This window comes from Myotis lucifugus, unplaced genomic scaffold (genome assembly GCF_000147115.1).
Source record: "Myotis lucifugus unplaced genomic scaffold, Myoluc2.0 scaffold_35, whole genome shotgun sequence".
NCBI classification, from domain to species: Eukaryota; Metazoa; Chordata; class Mammalia; order Chiroptera; family Vespertilionidae; genus Myotis; species Myotis lucifugus.
The window spans coordinates 6,443,561-6,463,560 of NW_005871083.1; the positions used below are offsets into that span (position 1 = coordinate 6,443,561).

Below are 20,000 nucleotides of genomic sequence, written 5' to 3' on the forward strand. Positions count from 1 at the left end.
CTTAGACCTGAAAGTAAACAAAGGTGTGAAAAGCTTTGGCGCAACTGGGGTCATTCTGAACTCCAGGGAAAAGAAAGGTTTTTGGAGAAGGAACCTGTTTAGAAAAGCAGCCTGTCTCCATCCATGTCTCTTGGAGACACTTCTCTGAGCTTCATGATTTTCATGCTTTTAACCATGAAAGGGGGTAGGGGAGATTCAATAGCAGCTATGATAACTTCCTAAACACCTACTAAAGGACTTTCTATCTGCTTTTAACCCTGAAAATGGAGGCGGGGGTGGGGGGGAGGGTGCCTCAAACTGAATAGCAGCTATGATAACTTCCTGGGTACTTACTAAAGGACTTTCTATCTGCTGACAGCAACAGTGTGGGGTGAGTCTCAGTGGCTCCATTTTACAGATGAGCAAACTAATGCCCAGGTAGTTGGTGGCTCTTTCTGATCTGAAGTCCTTCATACTATTCGAGGCACCTAATACCCCAAATCTTGAGGGTCAGGCAGGGAGCATCCAGGGTGGAAGCAGATGAATTGAGAATATGGGACATGGGGAGCCTCTCCTTGCCCACCCCACACCCTCCTGCCAACACTGCATGCCAGAATTCTAACCCAGAATGGCCAGCCTGTGGGGGAATATGATATTTCAAGAGATGTCAAAAATCTGAACTTTCAGGTGAATTATGCCTTAACTGATGGTAATTCACTTGTTAGTGAAGTTCACATTTGTGACCTTCAAGACAGTCTCAATCTGCCTCCTTGGAATCATTTTTAACTTGGTGTTTGCTTGTTTGTGTTTTGAACCTCTCATCCAAGTGGGAACGCCCAGCTTTTTTGGCCACCTTTGCCATGTCCCTGTCCTGTCGGAGTGATCACGCACTATAAACTGCCCCAACACTATGTGGAAATTACAGTGGGAACAAACTGTGATCCCCAAACGCCTCTTAAAAAGTCCCTCCACAGTTGGTATCAGATCCTTGCTCTACTTTTGTAACAAATATCATCCCTCACCCAAGGGAGCCACAGGCAAACCTGCAGTTTGGGGGTTTCTCCCCAACCCCACCTCATCTGCCCAATCCTGAACCAACCCTGCGTTTATTCCTAGTTCAGTAATGAACCAACTATATGACCTTGGGCACTTTCCCCTCTTTTTGTGTGTCTCAGTTTTCTCATCTATAAAATGGGAGGATAATTCTGGACCCACCGGTTTGTTGTGAGGCTCCTAAGAGACATGCATGGGAAAGTTTGATCACGTGCCTGTTTTCTGGTAAGGAGGCCTACCAGGCTTGACCTCCTGCAGAAGTGCCTTTCATGTCCTCAGATCCAAGGTAGCTGAACTGCAAAGGCTTATGGTTCTGAGTTTCTTCTCCAGGAAAATCAAACAGAACAATGATGACTGAACACTGGAGAGCAAGCCAGTCTTTTAGCTTCACTTTTTCTACCTCTAAAGTGGGCTTTCTATGCCTCCCTTATAGGACTGCTGGGAGATTACAAAAGGAAAGCAGGGCCGACACAGTAGGCCTACAGGAAACCAAGCTCCCACTACCAGTTCCCTGGAGGTCTTAATTCTCTTGGTTTAGACTCATCGTGCAGGTTTTATGCTTCAAAGTTCTTTTCTCATGCTTAGCCCTAAAGCTATGAAATGGAAAAAAATAATTTAAAAAACCTGAATCTTCATAGGAGCTACAACAGTGAAATATAATCATTTCTCATTTTGCTGTGAATTCCTAGAAATGACAACATCCCCTTCTGAGAGAGAGAGAGAGAGAGAGAGAGAGAGAGAGAGAGGAGAGAGAGACACGGGACAAATAGAAGAACTCTAATGCTGTAATGCATTTTATTGGAATCAAAAGTGCTCTCTGGCCTCTGACCCCCTCCCATCCCCTTCAGTCTGCTGCTGGGGGCACCAGAGAAAGTCAGAAGTACTGCCAAGTAGCACTGCCATCCACATTCTATGAGAGTCAATTGCAATTAACAGGGCCATTCAGAATGGCAGGTTCAGGACAGACAAAGGGAACACAGTCAGATCTTATCAAAACCCAAGGCCAGCTGGCTGGGTCTTTCCTAGGCTGTTTGCACAGAAAAAAAATAAAAAATAAAAAATGGTGGTGGGAGAAGAGCTGGGTAGGGAAGGATGCTGGATTAAAAGGGGAGTGGAAAGAAGCTAGGCATCTGAGTAGGGAGGTTTAAACACAGAAAAACAGACTCTGGAGCTCACCCATTGCGTTCAGATTCTGACTTTGTCCCTGGCTGCTGAGGACAGGAGGCAGGTCACTAACCCCTCCAGGCCTTATCTTTAAAATGGGAAAAGCAACTGCACCTTCCTATTTTTAAAATTGTCTTGTGAAAGAATGTTTGCAAAATGCTGAGGGTAGAGCTTGGTACCTGGCAGTTGTTCTGAGAAGAGCTTGGCTTGGTGTGGGACGGAGATCTGGAGATCCAGGAGACAAGTGGATTCTTCAAGCAAGCACGCCAGGGAAATCAAACAGCACACAGACAGGTGACCAGGCTGAAAGCAACTCCCTATCCACCTGGTGGAACCAGGTATGGGGAACCCCTGGGAGGGGAAGTTCATGGGTGCTGATGTAAACTGCAGAGCTCCCATAGGTGGGGTGGGGAGACACATACTGTAGTAGGCCCTGGGCTGGGAGAACATTGACCAGCCCACTGGTCCCCCACCCATCACTCTATTTTGGCACATCCCCTACAAAATGCTTAAGATTCTTTTCAAGCAGAAGGGCTTGAGCAGCAACTATGTGCTTTGCTCTGGGCCATTTACTAAGAGGCACCCAGAAAACAACCTGTCCAGTCCCCTCTACTTAGTTTCTTTGTTATAAGAATGACTAGAGGCCCGGTGCATGAAATTCATCCACAGGTAGGGTCCCTAGGCCAAGCTGGCGATCAGGGCCTATCTGTGGGGCGACCTACATGGCAATTGGGGAGGGGAGGGGTCCACTGGCATCCAGCTTGGCTGGCCTGGGGCCTGAGGGCTGGAGGCAGCTCCTGCATTGAACGTCTGCCCCTGGGTGGTCAGTGCACATCATAGCAACCAGTCGTTTCACCGGTCATTCTGCTGTTCGGTCGATTTGCATATCAGCCTTTTATTATATAGGATGTCAGGGACTAAGGAAGTGTGATTCCATAGAAAGTTCCAGAGAAACCTAATTTCAAATGCCAGATGGGCCACTGATGAGCAACATGCCCTTGGACCTGTGGCTAGGACTGTTTAAAGGCCCATCTTTAACAAGGAGGCAGGAATACTTATCATCGCAGGGTTATGTGAGCATAAGTTAAAAATGTGGGAGGCGGGGTGAGTGTTCAATGTGTGCAATGTATTTATTATTCCAGCTTCCTTGCTGGGCTCTGAATGGACAGGCACTGGCTGGCTCACACCATCAGCCTGTCTCAAATGGGCACATGCCCGTCTGGAACTGGGCAGACAAGGGGAGCAAGTCCAAACCACACCAGCCTCTTCAGCCAGATGAGGAATTCTTCCCAACGCACAGGCCCTCAGACTGCTCTTATGAAGTCTTTAATGATGGTGCTCACGCCGGCAGCATGAAGAAGTTATCTGAAGGAGCAAATTAACTGGAGGTTGACTACTTCTTGATCCTCTTCCAAAAACAAAAGCACAACCCCAGGGAAGGCAGGAGACTCCTCTCTATTTTTACTTTCCTAGCGAAGCTGCCTGTTTTTGTTCGCACGTCTTGGTAATTGAGCACATACCTTTCAGACCCTCTCAGAATTCCAGAAACTTGAGGCTAAAATATCCATTCGTTTAAATTTTTTAGAGTTCCCATGGAGCTAGAGAAAAGGGGGTCATTATGAGTGAGCAAACGGACAGAATGGTGGAGGAAGAGAACAGCTGCTCCATTTTCTATCAAGAAAAAAATAATAATACCAGCAAAACCTCATTAAGTCAGTATTGGTTTATTTAAAAGAGCTTATCATTTGCAGTAACTATTCCCCAATCAACCGGATGCCTCTATTGTAATCTTCTTTAATGTTGAAAGTCTGATAATTAAATATATTAATATATCAGGACAGACTTTATTTGAAGGCACATGGTGTTTTGATGATATCTCTAAGTGTCCTGCAGAGCAATCAGTGCATAGTAGGTGTTCAATAACCCTGAGCTTCGTTCCCCTGCATTTTGTATTATACGAGCTTTAACCTGGGCTATAATGTATCTAGTCCTTATCAATAACAATGTATTTCCGTTTTAATATACTACCTTTTATTAAACTGGAGCCACAAACTCTTAATAGCAAGGCCTGTCCAAGGCCCTTTAATCACCACTGTTGTGCAGATGTCTCTCCTAGGAAAACACGGGCAATGCTCAGCAGCCAGGATGGGGACTGCCCATCCACCTTCATGTTGGCAGAATGAGTTACAGGATTGTATTATCAATGCAATTAGGCCAGGCTCCCTCTGCACTTCCACGGCAGACCTCTCGGCTCTGTACAATAAGAGGCACTTCCCTCTGTGACCTGGTTTCCAAAGCATTTTTCCCCCTAAAGTGGTCACCACCGATGCCTGGATGGAAAAGCCAACTTCTGAGTTTGTGCTTGCTTGCCACTCTGAGTTTTCCCAACATGGTACCCAGGTCAAGGGCAAGCGGACACCTAGTGCTTTTGACATGGCAATGATGCCAATACTAATGAGCATGATGTTGGCACTGCTGATGATGACATGGATGATGTTGATGTTGCTGATGATGGCATGGGTGATGCTGACGGTGCCAGCTCAGTACTCCGCACCTACTGTGCTAGTCCCTGTGTGAGAGCTCTATGAGCATCTTCAGCATTTAATCCTTCCAATAACTCTGAGGAAGGAACTGTTAATACCCCCATTTTGTAGATGAAGAAACTGAGGCTTAGAGAGAAGAGTGACTTGCTCAAGGCCCAGGAAATAAGTGGCCCAACCAGGATATGGACCCAGGTGTGCAACTTCTAATTCTTCAAGTTACACAATACTAACCTTGTGTCTTTGTCTGCTTGGCCACTATGACAAAATACCACAGATTGGGTGGCATAAACAACAGACATTTATGTCACATAGTTCCAGAGGCTGAGAAATCTAATATTAAGGCACAACCTACAGATTCAGTGTTTGGTGAGAGCTCTCTTCTTGGCCTGAAGAAAGCTGCTTTTCCTCCGTTCATGGAGAGAGAGACAGAGAGACAGAGAGACAAAGAGACAAAGAGATGGAGAGTGAGAAAGAGAGAGAGAGAGAGAGAGAGAGAGAGAGAGAGATCGATCTGTTCTTCTCTTTTACAAGACATCACGAGAGACCCACTCTCGTCATGGCATATAAACCTAATCACCTCCCAAAGGCCCTGCTTCCAAAGACTATCACATTGGGGGTTAGGGCTTCAATGTATGAATTTGGAGGCGATGCATTCAGTATATAACAACCCATTTCAAGCGAGTCTGTCTCCCCTCTTGCCTGGTCGGAAACAGCACATCAGAACCCTTGTCCTCCTTCCCAGATGAGCTGTGTCTGAGGTCCCTCAGTCAGGATCTCAGGCAGTGTGGCCCAGACCCAGGTCTACCCGCCATCCTTCATTAGGCCTCCTGGGTGATGGATTAAATACCATTACCTTTAGGAATCAGAATTTCAACACATGAATTTGGGAAGCAGGGCACATTCATTCAGACCATAGTGTTGAGGGAAGGGAGCATCTTTCAGTGGTTATATGAACACCTCCCTCCTTTTCCTCTCCTTTTCTTGACCTGGTCTGACCTAGTCCTACACCCCCTCCAAATACATAAATAACATCCACAGCATGAGGAGAGGAAGAATCCAAGAGATGGACTTAAGGGTAGAAGTTGCAGACCAGCTCAGTAATAACTGCTAATGCTGAGACATGATAACCTACTGTGTACCTAGTACCATGTTGAATGCTTTAGTGAATGGTATAATTTATTCCTCACTTTCTTCCACAATATCCTAGTAAGAAGATACAGGTATTAACCTAGTGTACATAGAAGAAAACAGTTTAGAAAGACAAAGTCACTTTGCCAGTTGTTGAAAGTGATGATTCAGTTGAATTCTAAAGGGTGAGAAGGAACACAATAGCTAAAGCAGGAGGGGAAGAGGACTCCAGGCATTGTCAATAGCCTGTGCAAAGGACCTGTGACAGGGTGAGGAGGGGGAGGGTCGACAGGGTAGAAGGGGAGGTGAGAGTAGGTTGCAGATTGGCAGAGCCTTGCACGATCTGATAAGGATTTTGGTTTTTATCCCAAGGGATATGGAGAGCCAGTGAAGGGATTAAGCAGGGAGTGGAGAACAGGGTGGTGGCAAGATCAGATTTCTATTTTAGAGAAATGACTCTAACCTGCCCCTGGAGAAGGGATTTCAAGAGAGGCAAGAGGGTGAGCAAGATGCCAGTTAGGAATCTTACTGACCACGCTGCTATAAACAGCACTAACTCACAGATTCAGAATTCCTCATACTGTTACCAAGTGTGCTGCCAGGAGACAAAGAAAGACCAGACTGTGTGTGTGTGTGCGTGTGCGTGTGCGCGTGCTGAGGGGAGGAGGGACAGTGAGACACAAGTGAAAGAGATTTCCTGTTTTAGAGTCTTTTAAGTGACATAAGAACCCCAAAGGGAAAAGTCCAACATGGAAAAGCAAGCAGCGGTGCCCTTTGAAAAGTTTTTATTTTATTTTAACTTTGCTTAATCTACTTACATTCAAATTTTGAAATATGTATGCACGATAAAACACTGAAGTTATGGTCTATTGGGTTAAAAATCCACTTTTTGGAATGGGTTCAAGGAAAAATTTATACAAAAGACTTCCGAGTGGAAAGTAATTCTGCAGATGAAATAGAATGGAAGCATCCACTATATACACCCCTTGCAAGATACTAGTACATGTAAGATGAGGAGGGGTCTCAAACCATCACCAATGGGAGGTTCAAAACAGCCGGCCTCTTAACCCCTCAGAGAACCAGCTGGAAGGGAAGCGCCTGGCTAGTCCTCAGCATCATCATTCATACTTTTCCAAGGATACAGCCTCTTCCTTTCATAATTCATTTGAAACCAATAAATTGACCCCCAATTTAAAACAGTGAAATTCCACTCTAGCATGCTACTCACAAAGCATGGGGTGACCTGGTGTTTATTTTGCAAAGTTCCAGACAAAGAAATATAAAAAAAATACTGGAAAAAATCCATCAACAAGCATTTCTATGCTTATTCTGTGTAATTATCCTTGTATGGAGAGGCATACAAAAAAAGAGGAAAATATGGTTCTTATTCTTAAGTATTTGGCAATCCTCTTAGAGGGTGCTTCTGGGCTCTGAGTGTGCATCAAAACCACCTGGAGAGCTAGACAGAAATGCAGATCCTTGGCACCCACACTCCCTCCCAACCGCTGGACCGAGTGTATATTAGTGTCCACACAGGTCCTGGGAATCTGTATTTTAAGCAAACAGAGAGGCTTCTGATGGGGGCTGGGATTTTGAATCACCAAAATGAAAAGAGAGAGAATGCACAGGAAACATTAGCACAGAATCGGACAGAAGGAAGAAGTCCTAGTGCATATCCAGCAGCACCTCTACCCAAAGTGGCATTCTTTAGTCGGCCACCATGACTGGTGTCAAGCATCAGCCTTTGCTTTACATTTCCACAAAGGGCACAGGTCCTTCGTGTGGAAGCTTGTTCCACTGTAGGACCACCATTTACTGTCCTCTGAAGGGCCTTCAAAACACTGGAGCTTCCTGCGTCTTCATCCTGTTTACCTCCCTTGATCTGAATGCTACATGTTTGTCAACGCTGCCTAAGGGGCCACTCTTGCCAAAGCCCAACATGTCTGAAATAGCCATATACTCGCCTTCACACCTTTTACCCGTCAGGTAAACTTTCTGAAAGTCAAATAGAGTTAGAAGAGTTGACACTCATGTTCTTGCTTCATATTCCCGCTTTCTTTCCTAAAACTTCAGAAATTATCTATTTAATCATTTGTTCCAGACTTTTCATAGGGATTGGCATTATTTATTTCTTGTCCCTGTTAACCATTCTTCTTTCCCCAACCCCTACTCCACATCATTCTTCTTCTTTCTTTTTATGAGTTCAGTTCTGGCTCTTTTATTTCTCTCTATTGATTTTTACCAAAATAATTAACAGAATACCTGAGGTTTCCTTGGTGACTTCTTTTTGGCATCATGAGTGATCACTCAAAGACTTGTAATATCATAGAACATCAGAATTTGAAGGAGCCTTGGGGACCAGCCAGGCAAACCCTTCACTATGAAGATGAATAAATTAGGGTGCAGAGAGGACACAGGTCAAACTGAGATGCCCAAGTTGGGGACTGAGGCAGCATTAGGACTCGGGTCTTCTTTCTGGATGATTACTTTTGGACAGCCTGCCTTGTTTGGGACTTGGAAACCTGGTTGTGTGGTCAAACAGATTCTAAGGTTCATCCTCTCTGGGAGGTATGGTGACAAACACACTAAGAAAGAAAGTGGCCTATATGGTTCATAAATCATGTAGAGTAAAATGTTAAATGAGAGAGAAAACTCACCCACACTCCTAACTGCTTTAGTGTGAGTTTTATAAAGGAGAAAGCAGTTCCACTGCGAGACCAGAAATCAGGGCAGCATGCTGCCCTTTGCATATGTGTGTGGGATGGAGGAGGGGGGGAGGAACACAAACAAAACACAAAAGGATATGAAAATGGACCTTACCCTGATAGCCATACATCAAAAGAACATGGGAGTCAACTGAAAGAGCCCCTGGTGGCCAAACCATTGGGAAATAAAGTAAAGTTGTATTGGATAATAACCCAAAGTAGAAAGTAAATATCCATGAGCCCACACAGATAGAAATAAGTGGGGGAGGAGAGACAAATCCCCCATGCAGAAAAATTCCTAAGAGTTCATGTAGACAGACACTCTGCCTACAAGGGTTGAGAGCATAAGTCCCCTTAAGTGGGGGCTGCACACAGGAACTTTCCTCCAAAAAGAACAGCACGGAATGTATGGGAAAAGATTAACTACAGTGGAGAAAGCTGACAAGCACTACCCCAGCCAGTGAAAAAGGTCAATATCACAGTAATATGTCACGTTGATAACATTGTCCTTGATAGGATTTGATGAGAAGGGTATTTCACCTATATGTCTTCTTCCCCAAAACCCACAACCTCAGTCTAATCATGAAGACAAACCAGACACATTTCCTTACTGGGGTATCCTATATAATAAAAGCCTAATATGCAAATTGTTCCCTCAGGCAGTTGGTCGACCAGGAGTTCGATTGAGAGACCCGAAGTTCCACAGCTCGCTATGATGTGCGCTGACCACCAGGGGGCGGTGCAGAACATGGCAGGCATTGGTGACAAGGTGCTGACAGCAGGCAGCAGTGGAGGTGCTGCCAGTAGTGATGGGCCCTGACGAGGGACCTCGGTGGATGGTGGAGCAGGTGAGTGGGCGGCACAAGGCCAAGGCGGGGTGCCAGGCAGGCTGCGGGGCTGCGAGGCTGGGGGGCATGACCTGGGGCTGTGAGCCTGGGACCAGGAGCTGGGGCCAGATCCCCAATGGCCACCCCAAGGGACCCCACCCATACATGAATTTGTGCACCGGGCCTCTAATCTTACATAATCCCCAACCAGTCCTCCTCAAAAGTATCAAAAACAAGGAGTCTGAGAAATGGTCATAGCTCAGAGAAGTCTAAGGAGACATGTAACTAAACACACTGTGGGATCCTGGATGGGATCCTGGAACAGAAAAAAGGTCTTTAGGTAAAAACTAGGAAATCTGTATAAACTATAGACTTTAGTTAATAATAATATATTAATATTGTTTCTGTAATTGTAATAAATGTACCAAATAATGTAAGATGTTAATAACAGGGGAAACTGGGTGTAGGTATATGGGAACTGTGTACCATTGTCTCAATTTGATTGTAAACCTAAAAACAAACAAACAAACAAAACCATTCAAAACATAAATTCTATTTCAAAAAATAAATATACATGCTAAATAAAGTAAAAGAATAGCATGTAGAAAAGCACATGCCATTCTAGAGGTGGACTGGGGATTCTGTGACTAGGGATCTTGAGGGTCCAGTTACCCTTGAAGAGGGCATGCAAGTCCTAGGTGCACCAGCCCCAGTGGATGAGCAAACCATGGGGTCCAGAGAGGGATTGTGGTCACCCCAGAATAAGGGTCAAATTGAAGCTGACCTCATAAAGCTCAGTTGTCAGGAAATGATTTGTGATGTTCTCTAGCGATGGTTAGTAACTTGGAAGTGGGAGCCAGGTCTTATACCTGTTGGGATCTATGACGTGTAAGTAGCAACAAATCAAAGGAGGTATGGAGTATCAGCAAGAACACCTTCCAAAGACTCGTGTTCTAGTGATACACACAGAACTCTGGACTGGCCAGGCCGCTAGCCAGGCTTTGCAAGGGGTCATGATGTTCTCACATTTTAGGTTCAATGGAAAATGTCCTAGAGGTGAATGCCACCTTTCATAACCATGTCAGCATTTAGAACTGTGTTCAAAAGATCCTGTTCCTTTAGGCAAACAAATTCAAGCCAGAAATTGTATGGGGAATGATACTTTCTTGTTCACCATTGTGCCATTCTGCAATAAATAATTTCCAGTCAGGGTACTAGAGAATTCCAAATGATAGACATATTATGTTCATGAAAGACAACTTTAAGAAAAATCTTTCTGCAATAAAAGTGAGGGCTCCACCCCCCTTCTTGGCATCCCAGCCTGCTATAGAAATGAGTGATTTTCTGAATTTCTGCCAAGTTAGATGGTTCAGCATGCTATTAGATTAGTCTGTTTATACAGAAACAGCCAAAAATAGGAAACACACAGAAGCTATTAAAGATATTGTCCTGAGAGGGAAAGATTTGAATGGTTTTCTTACTGCAAGTGGGAAATAAGATATGAGTCAGTATTAATGTGATAAAGAAGTTAATGCGTTCTAAAGCAAACCCTTGGTTTCTTCATCTTGTTTCAGAGGTGACAATAAAAGGCACATGCAGACAATTATTTAGGGTTGGGTGAGCATGGAAGGTAGTGAACACTTTAGATATAACTCCCCTTCAGAAAATAGGGCTGTGGCACAAAGGGGGTTTTCAAAGGGAAAGACGGTTCTAGGCAAAAATAAAATAAAAAATAAAATAAAAACAACAACCACCCCCACCCCCACAAAAACAAAATTCCAGATTCCAAGATTAAGTATATTTTTAAAAAGGTTTCAGAAATTCAAAAGTGAAATTCCAATTTCACTTCTGCCCTTGGGTTGCTCTGTGATCGAATGGAAATCATATGACCTCTCAGGTCAATGCGATTCAAGACGGAGGACTTATATTGACTTCTACTTGTAAGACGATGTGGTTCTTACTCTCCTCATTTATAAGTGGACGGCGAGACCTGTACCATGAAGTCACCTCGTTTTTTCCTCCATGAGTCGCAAGGTGATGTCTGGAGGAAAGACAGTGCTGCATTGTAGTCACGTGAGCTGTTCCTGACAACATCTCAGAATATGTGTGTGACTCTGGAAGTGGACATGTGTCTAAATACCCATATGAAGCCCAGGATTATATATTATTTTCCTCTTTATTCGTAGTTGAAAGTCACAAAAAATAGGGTTTTCTACAAAATAAATATTTCTAATGGTGTAATAATCTTTCTAGGCTGTCCTCCGGGTCCTGGTGAGTAACTCAGAACTCGCTGAGCAAAGAATATTAAAGAATGCATTCATTTTAAATTGCTGTGTAACAAATTATCACAAATTTAGCTTCTGAAAACAACACCATTATTATGTTACGGTTTCCTTGGGTCAGAAGTGTGGGCATGGCTTAGCTGGGTTCTCAGCCAGGCTGACATCCAGATAACAGTTGGTCTGTGGTATCACCAGAGGCATAGCTGGGAAATTCAATCACCTTTAACTCCTTTAGGTTGTTGGCAGAATGTATTTCCTTGAGGTTGTAGGACTGACACCCCATTTCCTTGCTGTCCATTTTGGGCCACGCTCAGCTCCTACATGCCTTCTGCAGTTGTGTCATGTGACCCTCTCACAATATGGCAGCTTACTTCTCTAATGCCACCAATGGGGAGTATCTCTGACCTCGGTGCCTCTTCAAGGGTTTTTTACGTAAGTCAGGCCCACCCAAAATGATCTCTCTTCTGATTATCTTAAAATCAACTGAATTGGGACCTTAATTATATCTGCAAGATCTCTTTACTTTGTCACGTAATGTAGCCTAATCGAGGAGGTGACATCCCATCATCTTTTTAATCTTCTGTTGGTGAGAAGCAAGTCACAGGTTCTGCCCACATTTAATGGGAGGAGGGATCATACTAGGGTGTGGATGCAAGAAGGTGGGAGTCATTGGGCCCACCTTAGGATCCATCTGCCAATCAGCAGAAGAAAATACAGGGGTTCACTTCTCAAGAAAATGTCATCACAGTATGGACAGAATTACTTCATTTATGAGTGTGAGCTTAGAATCTAGGTGCAGGTGCAAAGGAGGGTGGAGAGAAAAAAAAGAAAGAGCCCCATAGTTTTTCCAAATAATCAGAGTTTTTCAAGGTTTTCCTAGAAGCACCTGTTGCCAGATATTATGTAATAAAATGCAGGTACGCCTAAAATGTACAGTTACACTTTAGCAGCTGACAACTGGGCAACCCAATACCTCCTTCAACTGGTGCAACAATGAACATGGACATGGGGAGCATGGAAGTATCAAGAAAAGGCAAGGCAGGTTCAAAGGCTTGGGTTCTCAGCCCAGAACAAAAAAAGTTCAAGGTGGACAGTGAATAATCGAATGCTATATGCCGGCCAATAAAGGCTAAGTTCAGAGGCCTCCCAATATGAGAAAAACAGGAACGTGTCTGGGGTAGAAGAAATGGAAGCTGAAGGAGGAAAAGAATAAGCAACACCAGGAAGGAAAGAGGCATTCGTCTACAGGACAGATGAAGGAGAGAAAGGGGAGAAGTTGAGAAAAGGAGAGAAAGGAGATGAGGGAGAAAGTGAAGCAAATTCCATACAAGAAGGACTTGAGTGGTGGTGAGGAGGGGCAGGAGGGGGCATGAACAAATGTAGCCATCAGTTAACTGGAAAGTTCAGTTAACCAGAATGAGATGCCAGGTAAGTAAAATCCCACTGAGCTTGGCAGGCCTACTCTGGCCATTAACTTTAATGTTTTTCCGAACCCCAGCACTTTCACAGGTGTGAGTTAAAACCATCTGGTTTCTGTACTCCGCCCTGACTATTAAAACCTAGCATCTTCAAAGATACATTGTGGAGCGAGAGGGGAGTGGGGGAAGAGATAGGAGGTAAAAGCCTTTACCGCATGCTTAACCTTCACAAGAAGGAGCTTTTAAGTAACTTTTGAGTGGAATTACTTTATTTTGAAATTGCAATGTAATAAAATAAAATATGGTGAGACGTTTTAATATACAGAAACAGAGCCTGGACAAATAAATGCTCAAAACAAAATCCCAATGAAATAAATGCAGTGTGCAGTGACCCCGACATGACAAATGAAAAAAGAAATAAACTTAGGGGAAAATCCATACACAAAAGCATGTCTCTACAGTAGTGATGTTTCTAAATTTCACACAGTTGCAAGTAGAGCTCACTACAGATTATTTCTATGCAAATATGCATTTAGCCAATGTAAGAGTGTGCAAAAAATTCTAAATATATTTCTTAAAAATCAATTCTTGTGCAGTACAAGTGAATCAAGAAGCAAGAAAAAACCACTACATATTAAAATGTGACCAATGTGAACTTGTCAGAAGACAAGCTTCCGAGACATGGGTGGCAGGAAACAGGAAACTGCCCCACACTGCCCGATGTCTATGTCTAGTCTAGAGAAGATGGTAAAAGCACCTCTGCTGTGGATGCAGCTACTCTCTCCCTTCCAGGGACAAAGCTTGAGCCTTGAGAGTGCCAAGTTCCCATTGATATGGCTCCTTCCCATTGATATAGAAAGTTCTACACAAGGCTGCACGCAGCCAACTTGTAAAACACAGAGCACCCAGATTGATTGGAGGTGCTCCCCAGAGATTCCAAATCCAGGCAATAAACAGGTTCTTAGCAGAAAGCTCTCTGCCTGTCTCCTTCAGCACCTTAGCAACCATCCCTCCAAAGTCCCCTATTTAAACAGCCCGATGTTTCCTGGTTAGGCCAGTTCCTTCTATTTCACACCAGAGTGAAAGGTATACATAATGGTCTTTATTTGTCCTTTTTACCATTAGCCAATACGTATACCCTCTTGATCAGCTGTGTGTCTAACACTTTCCTAGGTTTTCTAAATTCATTATTAACTAGAAAGTGTCTCCCTACCATTTGACAAAAGAGGAAGCTGAGGGGAGAGATCCATCTGCCTTTCCAGTGTGCTAGGGTTAATTAGGAGCAGAGCGGGGTCTAATGGAATCCAGATAAAGGTGAGGCATACGATTTTTCTACTGTAACCATGGTCTCTCTTTGCTTTTATATTTACACATTGAACCACACAACTGAGGTTAGAAATTATACAGCAGCAGTGGCTGGAAGGGGACACAGGAGGGTTGCTGGAGTACTAGAAGGATCCTGTGTATTAATGAGGGTTACTCATGCGTGTGGGCGTGTGCAAATTTATTGAGATAGACATGTGAAGTGTGTGCCCTGTTCTGCTTATATTTACCTAAACAAAGAGGGACAGTAGCCTGAATGAGGCCCTTGCACCTGCAGTAACCCTGAGGGTGTGTGCTTCTCCAACTCCAGGCCTCTCACTTGGGAAAGATCCACATGGGGCACATCTCAGACACCAGTGATAAAGCTTATCATGTGAGTGTTGGATCATGAACCAATGCAGGTCACTGGGAAGGGACTCCAGACTTTCTCCTCTCCCTCTCAGTTCTATCTTGGGGGGGGGGGGGGCGGCAAGGGGCTCTCACGAGTCTTATACACAAGTAAGGATTAAAGAAATTCTATGTTTCCTGCACTAAACACTGACTCTGTCCAAGAAGAGGTCTGTAGTGGGCTGAACTCTGTCCCTCCAAAACTCTTATGTTGAAGTCCTAACCTCTAGTTCCTCAGAATAGGACTGCATTTGGAGACAGGGCTTTGAAAGAGGTAAATAAGGTAAAATGAGGTCATCAGGTGGGCCCTAATCCAGCTGGTGTCCTTACAGGAAAGGAGATAGAACACAGACACAGCGACAAGAGCATATGAGGACACAGGAAGAAGGTGGCCATCTGCAGGCGAGGAGAGGCCTCAAAGGAACCCCGCCCTCTGACGCTGTGATCTCAGACTTCCAGCCTCCAGAGCTGAGAGAATATTTTTTGTTATTTAAGCCACCCACTCTGTGGTACTTTGTTGGGCTGCTCTGGGAAACTAATACAAGGTCCAACATGAGAACTGATTCAGTGTTTTCCCAGTGGGGATGCAAAGTGTCTAAGTGCAAGGTGTGTGAAGTCAGGGACACTGGAACACATCTTAAGGATTCTCTCCTGCCCACCTCAGAAGAGACAGGACACAACCCCAAGAAATCCATGGGGCTTCTTCTTGTAGCTGCTCACATGCGCCACCTGTGTTCACACCAAGTTCCTGCACTGAGCTTCCTCAATACTGTAACCAGATCAATTCCATGCAGTAATTGGGCCAATAGGCAAAGCCACAAGTCTGAAAACGTTTTAAACGAAACTGACCAGTCAGCTGGGAGAACTGAACAAAGTGGCCAGACTGTTTATCTGGCAGAGGACATGTTAAAAAGTCTGGCAAGGGTGCCTAGATCATCAAGCCGGATTCTGTCTCTTCTCAGATGGTGTTCACTATCTTAAATGTGTCCCTTGTTTAAACAAAACAAACATCAGATAAATTCTACTTGCTCCCATACTTTTTTAAAAAAGCTATGTGCATGTGAGTACATATGCATAAGCATGTGTGCACACACCTGGATAAAGCAGAGAACAACTCTCATACCAGCTCTGGGAGGCCACGGAGGCCATGAGACAGAGGGTAGAAGAATCTAGATGGGGCTGAGGAAGCTCACTAATGTCATTTTCTTGAAGAAGATTTAACCTACTGCTTTCCTAATACAGCATTTACTCCTTCCCTTCCTTGTTTCCTTTCACACACATATATATCTTCAGCCAAGGACATGCTTTCATTGCTTTTAAAGAGAGAGAAAGGGGGAAAGAGAAACATCAATGTGAGAAATGTTGATCAGTTGCCTCCTGTACACACCCAACTGGGGATCACACCCGCAACCCAGGTATGTTCCCTGATCAGGAATTGAACCGGCAACCTTTTGGTGTACTGGATGATGCTCCAACTGGCTGAGCCACCTGGCCAGGGCTCACACATATTTTTGAAACTACTATGTGTCAAGTCCTGGAATAGGTGGAAAAGAGAAGATGTGGCCCAGGACTCAGAGGACTGGGGTCTGAGCCAGGAGCTTGGGATCTCCCATGAGCCCATTCTAGAGTGGCTATGCCCTATCTGACAAGAGGCAGGGTACACAAGAAGTGTGAAGTCCCTGCCATGTTTATGTAATATTATACTTTAGCCTAAATGGTTGCCATCCCAATACTTAAATTTAACTACAAGTCTAAAACATGTAAAAATGACTTTACAACTAGAATCACACACGAGAATACCCGAATTCAGCACACACTCCCTATTGCTGAACTGCCAATGCATTAGCCTCACCTTCCAGCAAGATTAGGGCAGAACTATGTACAACACCCAGCCCAGAGCAAGGGATTAGTAAATGTGCTGACTGATTAAATTGAACATCACAAAGAGCTATGAAAAAGAAAAATATAAGAATGCAATTAAAAGACATCTATGCCAATATTTCTGGGGAGTACATGAAATACTTCACAATGGAGTCTGCTGTGGATACCCCAAACCTGCCTCATCCAGTCTTAGCATCAAGGTGTCCCTGGAATTGCACTAGGGGAGGGGACTTCATCTGCCATGCACCTCTGTTCCATCTGGCACAAAGCCTCACATGCTTCCCTGAATTCAAGAGATTGACACTGACAGGTCAGCTTCAGGAACGATGTGGAAGCCAGCCCCGCAGGACACACAACATGCATAGGGTGGTTACCACATCCACTGACAGGCCTTGAACTATCTGATGTTGTTCTTTTGGTTTGCACTAGGATGTGGGGGGGGGGGGGAATCCCTGTACTTTCTATCTATCTGTGTAGTAGCCCAATTGAATAAGGGATTATATCTACAAAAATAAAATAATATAAAAACAAATAAACAGGGAGGTCATATGCTGCCGGCTCCACCCCAGCCAGGGTACAAGGGAAGCCCCAGGGCCCCAGCCTGAAGGCAGCAATCTGGACTCAAAGCAAAAGGCTGAAGACATGACAAGTGTGATTTTACCAATAACAAAAGGAGACACACATAAGCAACCCATCCTGCTGCCTTGTGCATCCACTCACAGTGTCAGAGCAGAAAAGGACCTTATGAAGCCGCCAAAGCTCTGAACATGGACAGTTCTTTCAAAACCATTTGGTAGTCAAAGCTACATAGAGCTGACGGAGTTACTTATCTCACTGAGTGCGAGGATCCATTCATTCTGACACAGAGATATTCATGTGTTTAATCACAAGGTGCTGCCCCTAGGGTGTTACATCACACAAGGTTTAGCAAACTTGCTATAGAGAGCCAGGTAGTAAATATTTCAGGATTTGTGGGCATTCGGCAGTGTCTTGCATACTCAGCTCTGCCACTGTAGCTGAAAGTAACCATAGATAACATGTGAGCAAAAGGGGGTAGCTGTGTACCAATAAAACTGTAATTACCAAAAGAACCCTCAGGCCATGCCCTAGGCTATATGTTTGCCCAACTGTGTAATGCACAGAATATGCAGCATATCGCCTTCCAAAAATCTGAAAACCTCTGAAACACATCTGGCCCTAAGGGTGTCAGAACAGGGGTTGGGCTCCTGTAGTTCCAATTTTGCAGAGTTCTCTGCAGGAAAGTTCTTTACAAGGGGCTGGGACTTTCCTCCAACCACAGCTTGGCTGGTCTTCCTGAGGAGTTTTAGTCACTTGCTGTAATGGATGCAACTGCAGCTGAAATCTGGAATTCAGGTTGTCGAACTGAGAGCACCTGCTCTGGGTCACATTCCATAGGATGCCGTGCTTGCTGGTTTTGCAGGGAGGTAAACCCCTTTTGAAAGGGCAGGAAATTGGGAGGACAGCAACTTTCTGAAAGACAGATTTTCCAGATGACTCCCATAGACAGCTATCTGTGTACCTGAGGGGCCTCAGAACAGGGAGACACGCGAGCAGCTCTAGGGCCCACATGGCCAAGTGCGATACAACCTGGGGGCAGGGTGCACGCTCTCCAAGATTGCAGGGAAACACTGGGGCTCTCATGGACTAAGGCTTCCAGAAAAGTTATCCCTGCTCTCTAGCTCCTGAGGGTGTGGCACTATTGGGAGCCCCAGAAGGTGGGCACAGACATCGGTGTGGTCAGGGGTGATGGACTCCAGTATCAGTGGTACTGATGAGGGGCCCTCACATATCTTATGGGCCACGGAGAAATGGAAGCCCTCACATGACGTTAGAAACCACGAGTTAGTAAAGCCAACACTCCAAGAATGCACAAGAGAGGCCTCTTGGGGAACCAGGAAATACTCGATGGGACTGAGGACTGAAATCAGATTCACAAGTCAGGGAGGGGGCATAAGGCATTGAAAGGCAGGCTCGATGAACACATGGCTTCTGGGGGAAATGAAACATGACCTAGTATCTGCTAACTTTAAAAAATCATTTTATTAATTTATTGGGATGACACTAATTAATAAAATTGTATAGGTTTCAGGTATACAATTCTATCATACATCATCTCTATATTGTGTTATGTGTTTACCACTCCAAGTCAAGTCTCCTTCCATCTCCATTTATCCCCCCTTTACCTTCTTCTACCACCCATCAACCCCCTTTCCCTCTGATAATCACTATACTGTTGTCTGTATCTATGAGGTTTTTTTCCTTTGCTTCATTCCTTCACCTTTTTCACCCAATCCTCTGTCCCACTCCCCTTTTGAGCACTTATGCCAGTGATGGCGAACCTTTTGAGCTCGGCGTGTCAGCATTTTGAAAAACCTTAACTTAACTCTGGTGCCGTGTCACATATAGAAATTTTTTGATATTTGCAATCATAGTAAAACAAAGATTTATATTTTTGATATTTATTTTATATATTTAAATGCCATTTAATAAAGAAAAATCAACCCAAAAAATGAGTTCGCGTGTCACCTCTGGCACGTGTGTCATAGGTTCGCCATCACTGACTTATGCTATCCCAGGGACTGTGCTGAGTGCCTTACAGATGGTGGTTTCAATCCTTGCAACAACCTTTCAGGGTAAATAGCAGTGAGAAAGCTAACATCAAGTCATGTGCTCAGGGCTGGCTGTTCTGCAAATGCAGAATGAAGGCTGGATGCAGGTGCCTCTGATGTCTACACCATGCTGCCCACTGTAACAGAGAGGTAGACCCTCCATCATGTGACAACTCACCAAATGACTGGCACAAAGACCTCATCTAACCTCAATACCATCTTATACAGATCTTCAAGGGTCCTTGCATATGCTTTTCATTCTTGTCCACTTATATACATCATCCTTATATCACAGTGCTCCAAAAAGAACACCTGATCCCCACGTTGTAAGCAAAACCTGGTCCATCCACAGTGGCTGACATATGCTTTCTGACTACCATCTGTATCTACCAAGACTGTACAGAATGACAAAGCATATGCCAGGTGTTTTTCAGGATCTAATTTGCATGGGAAGTCTAAGACTTCGGTAAATACATGCTGGGTCTTTTTGACCTCACCTGTGTTGGCCTAGAGTATTACTCTGTTATGTGTTGCACCTTCATGTATGAGCCTATTGACTTCTGACTTGGACATGCGATTTGCTTTGGCCAGCGGCATGAGAGAAGCCAAGCTATGCCCCATCCAAAACAGAAATTTTAAGAACCATTGTGTAGTTTGACCACTGATCTTTCTCTCTTCCA

At 44.4% G+C, this 20,000-nt stretch overlaps 1 protein-coding gene and 1 non-coding gene across 2 annotated transcripts in view; one reads left to right on the top strand and one right to left on the bottom strand.

The window, feature by feature from the left end:
- Positions 1-20,000, bottom strand: part of WWOX (WW domain containing oxidoreductase) — a 912,702-nt gene that overhangs the window by 468,655 nt on the left and 424,047 nt on the right. The gene's annotated exons all lie outside the window — the stretch shown is intronic.
- LOC111825652 lies at positions 17,064-17,195 on the top strand. Its single transcript, XR_002828840.1, has one exon. It is a non-coding gene; the product is annotated as a small nucleolar RNA SNORA31 (small nucleolar RNA).